Source organism: Callionymus lyra, chromosome 2 (assembly GCF_982586985.1).
Source record: "Callionymus lyra chromosome 2, fCalLyr1.hap1.1, whole genome shotgun sequence".
Taxonomy (NCBI): Eukaryota; Metazoa; Chordata; class Actinopteri; order Syngnathiformes; family Callionymidae; genus Callionymus; species Callionymus lyra.
In genome coordinates, this window is record NC_141819.1 from 32,679,792 (window position 1) to 32,688,384 (window position 8,593).

The following is an 8,593-nucleotide window of genomic DNA, read 5'->3' on the forward strand; positions in this document are numbered from 1 at the left end:
TACAATAGGCACAGCTGTGACAACTCAGTTCCCCCCTGTTACAACTGGTCCAGTTTCCACAGCAACCACACCTGTTGTTATCTCAACAACGAGGGTCCCCATTGTCACAACCGAAGGACCTAGCACGACAATTGTTTCCTCAACACCAACAGTTGTTACTGGAACTTCACAAGTACCAAAGACTACGCCAGAGGTAGGCACAACAACCCCTTCAGTAACAGCAACTCCAGCCCCTACAATAGGCACAGCTGTGACAACTCAGTTCCCCCCTGTTACAACTGGTCCAGTTTCCACAGCAACCACACCTGTTGTTATCTCAACAACGAGGGTCCCCATTGTCACAACCGAAGGACCTAGCACGACAATTGTTTCCTCAACACCAACAGTTGTTACTGGAACTTCACAAGTACCAAAGACTACGCCAGAGGTAGGCACAACAACCCCTTCAGTAACAGCAACTCCATCACCTACAATAGGCACAGCTGTGACAACTCAGCTCCCTCCTGTTACAACTGGTCCAGTTTCCACAGCAACCACACCTGTTGTTACCTCAACAACGAGGGTACCCATTGTCACCACAGAAGGACCTAGCACGACAATTGTTTCCTCAACAGCAAGTATTGTTACAGGAACTACTCAAGTACCAAGGACAACTCCAGAGGCTGGAACAACAACCCCTTCAGTTACAGCAACTCCAGCCCCTACAATAGGAACAGCTGTAACAACTCAGCTCCCCCCTGTTACAACTGGTCCAGTTTCCACAGCAACCACACCTGTTGTTATCTCAACAACGAGGGTACCTATTGTCACAACCGAAGGACCTAGCACGACAATTGTTTCCTCAACACCAACTATTGTTACAGGAACTACTCAAGTACCAAGGACAACTCCAGAGGTTGGAACAACAACCCCTTCAGTAACAGAAACTCCAGCATCTACAATAGGTACAGCAATAACAACTCAGCTCCCCCCTGTTACAACTGGTCCAGTTTCCACAGCAACCACACCTGTTGTTATTTCAACAACTAGGGTACCAATTGTCACAACAGAAGGACCTAGCACGACAATTGTTTCCTCAACAGCAAGTTTTGTTACAGGAACTACTCAAGTACCAAGGACAACTCCAGAGGCTGGAACAACAACCCCTTCAGTTACAGCAACTCCAGCCCCTACAATAGGAACAGCTGTAACAACTCAGCTCCCCCCTGTTACAACTGGTCCAGTTTCCACAGCAACCACACCTGTTGTTATCTCAACAACGAGGGTACCTATTGTCACAACAGAAGGACCTAGCACGACAATTGTTTCCTCAACACCAACTATTGTTACAGGAACTACTCAAGTACCAAGGACAACTCCAGAGGTTGGAACAACAACCCCTTCAGTAACAGCAACTCCAGCACCTACACTAGTCACAGCAATAACAACTCAGCTCCCCCCTGTTACAACTGGTCCAGTTTCCACAGCAACCACACCTGTTGTTACCTCAACAACGAGGGTACCCATTGTCACAACAGAAGGAACTAGCACAACAGTTGTTTCCTCAACACCAACTATTGTTACAGGAACTACTCAAGTACCAAGGACAACTCTAGAGGTTGGAACAACAACCCCTTCAGTAACAGCAACTCCAGCCCCTACAATAGGAACAGCTGTAACAACTCAGCTCCCCCCTGTTACAACTGGTCCAGTTTCCACAGCAACCACACCTGTTGTTATTTCAACAACTAGGGTACCTATTGTCACAACAGAAGGACCTAGCACGACAATTGTTTCCTCAACAGCAAGTATTGTTACAGGAACTACTCAAGTACCAAGGACAACTCTAGAGGTTGGAACAACAACCCCTTCAGTAACAGCAACTCCAGCCCCTACAATAGGCACAGCTGTGACAACTCAGCTCCCCCCTGTTCCAACTGGTCAAGTTTCCACAGCAACCACACCTGTTGTTACCTCAACAACGAGGGTACCCATTGTCACAACAGAAGGACCTAGCACAACAGTTGTTTCCTCAACACCAACTATTGTTACAGGAACTACTCAAGTACCAAGGACAACTCTAGAGGTTGGAACAACAACCCCTTCAGTAACAGCAACTCCAGCCCCTACAATAGGAACAGCTGTAACAACTCAGCTCCCCCCTGTTACAACTGGTCCAGTTTCCACAGCAACCACACCTGTTGTTATTTCAACAACTAGGGTACCTATTGTCACAACAGAAGGACCTAGCACGACAATTGTTTCCTCAACAGCAAGTATTGTTACAGGAACTACTCAAGTACCAAGGACAACTCTAAAGGTTGGAACAACAACCCCTTCAGTAACAGCAACTCCAGCCCCTACAATAGGCACAGCTGTGACAACTCAGCTCCCCCCTGTTACAACTGGTCAAGTTTCCACAGCAACCACACCTGTTGTTACCTCAACAACGAGGGTACCCATTGTCACAACAGAAGGACCTAGCACAACAGTTGTTTCCTCAACACCAAGAGTTGTTACTGGAACTACTCAAGTACCAAGGACAACTCCAGAGGTTGGCACAACAACCCCTTCAGTAACAGCAACTCCAGCAGCTACAATAGGCACAGCTGTGACAACTCAGCTCCCCCCTGTTACAACTGGTCCAGTTTCCACAGCAACCACACCTGTTGTTACCGCAACAACGAGGGTAGCTGTTGTCACCACAGCAGGACCTAGCACAACAGTTGTTTCCTCAACACCAACAGTTGTTACTGGAACTACTCAAGCACCAAGGACAACTCCAGAGGTTGGAACAACAACCCCTTCAGTAACAGCAACTCCAGCACCTACAATAGGCACAGCAATAACAACTCAGCCTCTCCCTGTTACAACTGGTCCAGTTTCCACAGCAACCACACCTGTTGTTACCTCAACAACGAGGGTACCCATTATAACCACAGAAGGACCTATCACAACAGTTGTTTCCTCAACACCAACTATTTTTACAGGAACTACTCAAGTACCAAGGACAACTCCAGAGGTGGGCACAACAACCCCTTCAGTAACAGCAACTTCAGCACCTACAATAGGCAAAGCTGTAACAACTCAGCTCCCCCCTGTTACAACTGGTCCAGTTTCCACAGCAACCACACCTGTTGTTACCTCAACAACGAGGGTACCCATTGTCACAACAGAAGGACCTAGCACAACAGTTGTTTCCTCAACACCAACTATTTTTACAGGAACTACTCAAGTACCAAGGACAACTCCAGAGGTGGGCACAACCACCCCTTCAGTAACAGCAACTCCAGCACCTACAATAGGCAAAGCTGTAACAACTCAGCTCCCCCCTGTTACAACTGGTCCAGTTTCCACAGCAACCACACCTGTTGTTACCTCAACAACGAGGGTACCCATTGTCACAACAGAAGGACCTAGCACAACAATTGTTTCCTCAACACTAACTATTGTTACTGGTACTACTCAAGTATCAAGGACAACTCCAGAATTAGAAACAACAACCCCCTCAGTAACAGCAACTCCAGCACCTACAATAGGCACAGCTGTAACAACTCAGCTCCCCACTGTTACAACTGGTCCAGTTTCCAACGTAACCACACCTATTGTTACCTCAACAACGAGGGTACCTGTTGTAACAACAGAAGGACCTAGCACAACAGTTGTTACCTCAATACCTTCTATTGTTACTCTGTCCCCCCCACTCACTACACAAACTTTGGCAACAGCAACAACCCGGATTTCCTCCACAACAGAATCACCCCCAACGAGCACAACTGCTTTTATTTCTGTTGTAACACTTACAACAACTGCAAAAATTCCGACCAATTGCACCTGCAAATCGAATGGTAATTCTTATCAGCCTGGTAAGTCACTGCTCATTTTTCCTTTTTTTGAGTAATTAATTTATTTTTTAGTACCATTTTTCCCATTTATTCTTTTCAATGCTTAACCAACTCATCTTTTTTCCCCCATCTTTACAGGAGAGACTGTTTACAATGTCACGGATGGCTTGGGGTGGTGTTATATTGCATTCTGCAATGCATCATGTAAAATTGACACACAATCCAGTCAATGTGTTACACCGAGCACAACAGTTTCAGCTTCCACAACCTTATTCATCAGTACTATACCAAAATCCACTGTTTCCCCAACTTTGACCACCTTACCATATACAACCATTCTTGACTGTACACATGTGAATCCACCTCGAAAGGTTTGTTCAGTTACATCTCTTTTGAAATCTGCTTTTAATGAAACCCAGTTCATTGTAATTCAAGAAACCCTGCTTCTTCTTATTTTTTTCATTTTCCACAAATAGAATGGCGAGTCATGGAAGACTGATAATTGCACTACAGCTACTTGCGTTGAAGGCAATGTTGAAGAGACTGACACTATTTGTACCACACCGAAGCCAATTGTGTGTGCCAATGGACGTGAGCCTGTCTCGGTCACTGAAGATGGTTGTTGCTACGAAAATCAATGCCAATGTACGTACCTTCATACATTTTTTTTATTCATACCTTGATAAAAATAATTTCTAGCAGATTATTGTAAATTATATTATCAACATACTAATACAGAAATATTATTTTCTTTTAGGTATCTGTAGTACCTGGACGAAAAACCACTACAAGACATTTGATGGATTTAAATATGATTTTAGGGGCCAGTGCTCTTACTACCTAGTCAAAGAAATTGTGAATAATTATGAACTTAGTCTTATTATAAACAACGCAGACTGTCAAGCTGGAGACCAAAGCTTCTGTCCCCAGTCCCTAAATATAACATATGGAGCGCATTCAATATATTTAACTCACAGTAAGAATTCACTTTCGGAAATAACTAATGAGGTAAGTTTTAACTATATTTTTTATGGACTTATACAATTTAAAATAAGATCAATTTCATCTTTGTCTTCATTTAGGTTTATTTAAATCAGAAAAGAATCTACCCTGCCTACAGTAATTCTGGATTGCGCATTACAAGCTCTGATATGGTCGTTAAAGTGGAGATACCTGATATAAAGACCGAAGTTCTGTACTCGCCGACTCTCATCCTTGCCTCACTTAACTATCAGATATTTAGTGGTAAAACTGAGGGACTTTGTGGTGAGTTCCTCTGACAGGCAAGTGGAAAGGAAACCAAGTGAGAAGAACTAATTTTATTTTAACATCTTTCAGGAACATGTGACAACTCACAGGCCAACGACTGCCGCTCTCCCAACGGTCAGGTGGGAGATTGTCCTACCACCTCAGGAGAGTGGACTGTACCAGGAGAACCTTGTGTCCCTACAACAACACCTGTTTATACAACAACAACACCATCTCTTACAATACCACCTACTCTTACAAAACCATCCATTACAACCACACCCATCACTACAACAACACCCACTGTTTGCAATCCGGCCATATGTGACCTTCTGACCAGCAGGTGAAAAATTCTCTTTATTTAAGCTTAAAAGTTGGCCCTTATTAAGAAACAAAAAATGGTGTTTTGCCTCACTCTCTGACTGTCCTCTTTGCTTTGCAGTGTGTTTGAGCCTTGCAGTTCAATTGTACCTCCTGATCCTTATAAGACATCGTGTGTGACAGACAATTGTGATAACAGCGGTAACACATGTGAAAGCCTGGATGCATATGCGACTGAGTGCGCTCGTGAAGGTGTTTGTATTGAGTGGCGAAATTACACAAATGGGCAATGTGGTAGGTTAAAAGGTTATCACTAATGGCGAAAAGTTATTCTTAAATCACGCAAAACATTTCTCTCCAACAGAGCACAAATGTCCTGCAAACAAAGTGTACAAGGCCTGTGGGCCTAATGTTGAGCCCACATGCAATGACAGGTAAGTTAATAAAAGTTAATTATTTTTATATGTATTTACAACTGATTATAGCTTACATTTGAACTCTTCAGGCATGTACCCATGTATCTACTGTTTATATATAAAAAAAAATAGCTTTGTTGCTATATCTTATATTGTTGCATACCACAACCATACTGAACTGCTTTATTAGCACATAACCCACAACCTGGCAACAAAGTGATGTAAAACGAAGGTAATAAATTGCATTTGGAGTAAATCAAACAGCTTTTAACTCTGTAACAAATTAAGTGAATGAAACTGAAACTGAATGGGTGAATGAAAATATTAGCATATGATAAATAATACAATGTGTACTGTGCATTGTTGTACAGGTGATAACATATATAAAGAGGGTTTTTTATTTCAATGTTGCTGTATTTATGGCTAAAGAATACACTTTGTTGCCTTCCCAGTGTGTGGTAAATTACGGCTCACACATCACATTGAAAACTTGCTCAATTTGTTCTTTTTGTTGATTCTATTCTGATTGAGGTTAAAACAACTCAGAGGTGCAAAATGAGGAACAAAACTGCATCTTCCAATTTAATCAAATAATGTATTTCCCCCCTAGTTGAGAGTAGGGCTTGACAATTCAAAAGTATTGCTCAATTGAATAATTTTGTACAATTCAATTTTGGAAATTCTTTTTTTTCTTCTGGCACTCAGATTTCCTCAAACAAAACTAATTGGCTAGAACTACCAGTAGAAACATTTATGCTCCCCTTCTTTCAAATAAGAATAAATACATATATATTGACATGTTATAATATGGTATATCTTATGTTTGTAATTTCAGGTACAATAAAAAGTACGAGGCAGACAACTCTGTCTCCATCAACATGACAAAGGAGGGTTGCTACTGTGCTGAGGGCACAACCTTGTTCAACACTGTCTATGAGACATGTGTTGAATATTGTGGTAAGTACTGGGTCCCTCTTTTTCATTGAGTCCTCTTTTTGTAGACACTAAGAAAAAAAACTCTTAAACTTTTTCTCAATTTCAGACTGTGTCGGCCCTGATGGACGCCCAATGAAGGTAACACATGATGTTAAGAGTAATTATAAATAGTTTATGCTTGTGACATAGGTTAACATATTTAAACACTAGTAATTCGTTATGCTCACAAATACCTGTGTTAAAAGCATGGTTGTTTAACCCACATTCAGAAAGTGGAACAGCCCTTTTATCCCACTCAAGATTACCCAGTTGGACCTGGCATTTATTTTGTGGTCCAAATGTGAAAATTTGTTTTTAGCATTTTACTGTAAATAATTTTAAAATTACAACAGCCTGGTGATACCTGGACAGCCAATTGCCAAGTCTGTGAGTGTGACAGCGACGTCATGGGCATCCATTGTGAGCCAGTGAAGTGTGAAGAAGAAGAAGTTCTGGATTGTTCTGAACCAGGCCAAGAGCTTATCAACAAGACAGAAGGCTGCTGCACTAAACAGTCCTGCGGTTGGTTATCATGTTTGATTATTTTGACGTAAATGTATTAATTACCATAGGATAATATTTTGTTATCTTCACTAATTACACAACTGTTTGTGATCAATATTGTATTCATAAGGAGAGTGAGCTTGGAAAAATATTTTTGTTAAATTAGGGACCATTTTATCTACAATAACTTTTTAATAATAGAAGAACTCAAATTAATTTTCATTTTTTTGTGAATTAAAATGATTCAAATGTCCTCTACAGAATGTAACGTAAACCTTTGCCCAGAAAAAATCAGCTGTGAATTGGGATTCACTCTCAATATCACAAGCGTCGGAGTCTGCTGTCAAACATACAGCTGTGGTATGTTCTTTCTTCCTTTTTTCATGGATGGATGTAGAAACAGAGTAAGTACTTAAAGATGACATTAATTGAACTAATGTTGTAACCCTGTCTTTTTAGTGCCAAAGGGTGTATGCATCTATAACATGACTGAGTTTGAGGTAAGAAACTTACATAAAATGATCCTACTTTAAAAGATAGCAATATTCAAGGCATACCACATTTACAAATCAAACTGAAGTTCATGTCATAATAGGCTGAATATGGGTAAGATACCAATACATTGTTATCGTAACTTAGTGCCAAGCTGTTGGTAAAATAAACATTTTGAAAGTTGCATATTAATAAAAGATTCTCTTCAGATAATGAATTTCAATTATATTTCTCTGAACACGTTTTGGAATTCTGGTTTATGAATATTCTAATGAATTAAGGCAATGTATATAAAAAAAACCCTTAGTAATGTACCTTCCAAACAAAGTTCATTTTCTCAACAGTACTTAATGTTCTCTTCTAGCCCGGTGAGGAAATACCAGAAACAGAACCTACAACAGAACCTCCTACAGTACAGCCTGCTGAAACAACACCATCAAGACCTGAACAACCTTTTAGAACAACAGCAAGCACAACACCTGTTTCATCAGTACCAGAGCAGCGATCAGGAACAACATTGGGAACAACCCAACCACTATCAGGACCAGGTAAACCATCAGGAACAACGGCACAACTACCTGGACCAGGTCAGCCATCAGGTACAACAGGACCATCTACTGGGCCTGGTCAACCCTTAGGAACAACAGTAGGCACCACAGGGTTAACCACAGGTCCTAGTCAACCTTCAATAAAAACAGTAGCAACAACAGTCCCCCCAAGCCCAGGCCAAACAACAGGGACATCAGCAAAGACAACAGCTCCTGGACCAATACAGCCTTCTGGAACAACAGCACAGCTGAGACAACCATCTGG

At 41.5% G+C, this 8,593-nt stretch overlaps 1 long non-coding RNA gene across 1 annotated transcript; it reads left to right on the plus strand.

The window, feature by feature from the left end:
- The first annotated feature begins 4,911 nt into the window (after positions 1-4,911).
- LOC148086603 (uncharacterized) lies at positions 4,912-5,826 on the plus strand. Its single transcript, XR_015710541.1, has 4 exons — positions 4,912-5,090; positions 5,163-5,415; positions 5,515-5,687; positions 5,758-5,826. It is a non-coding gene; the product is annotated as an uncharacterized LOC148086603 (long non-coding RNA).
- Positions 5,827-8,593: the final 2,767 nt, after the last annotated feature.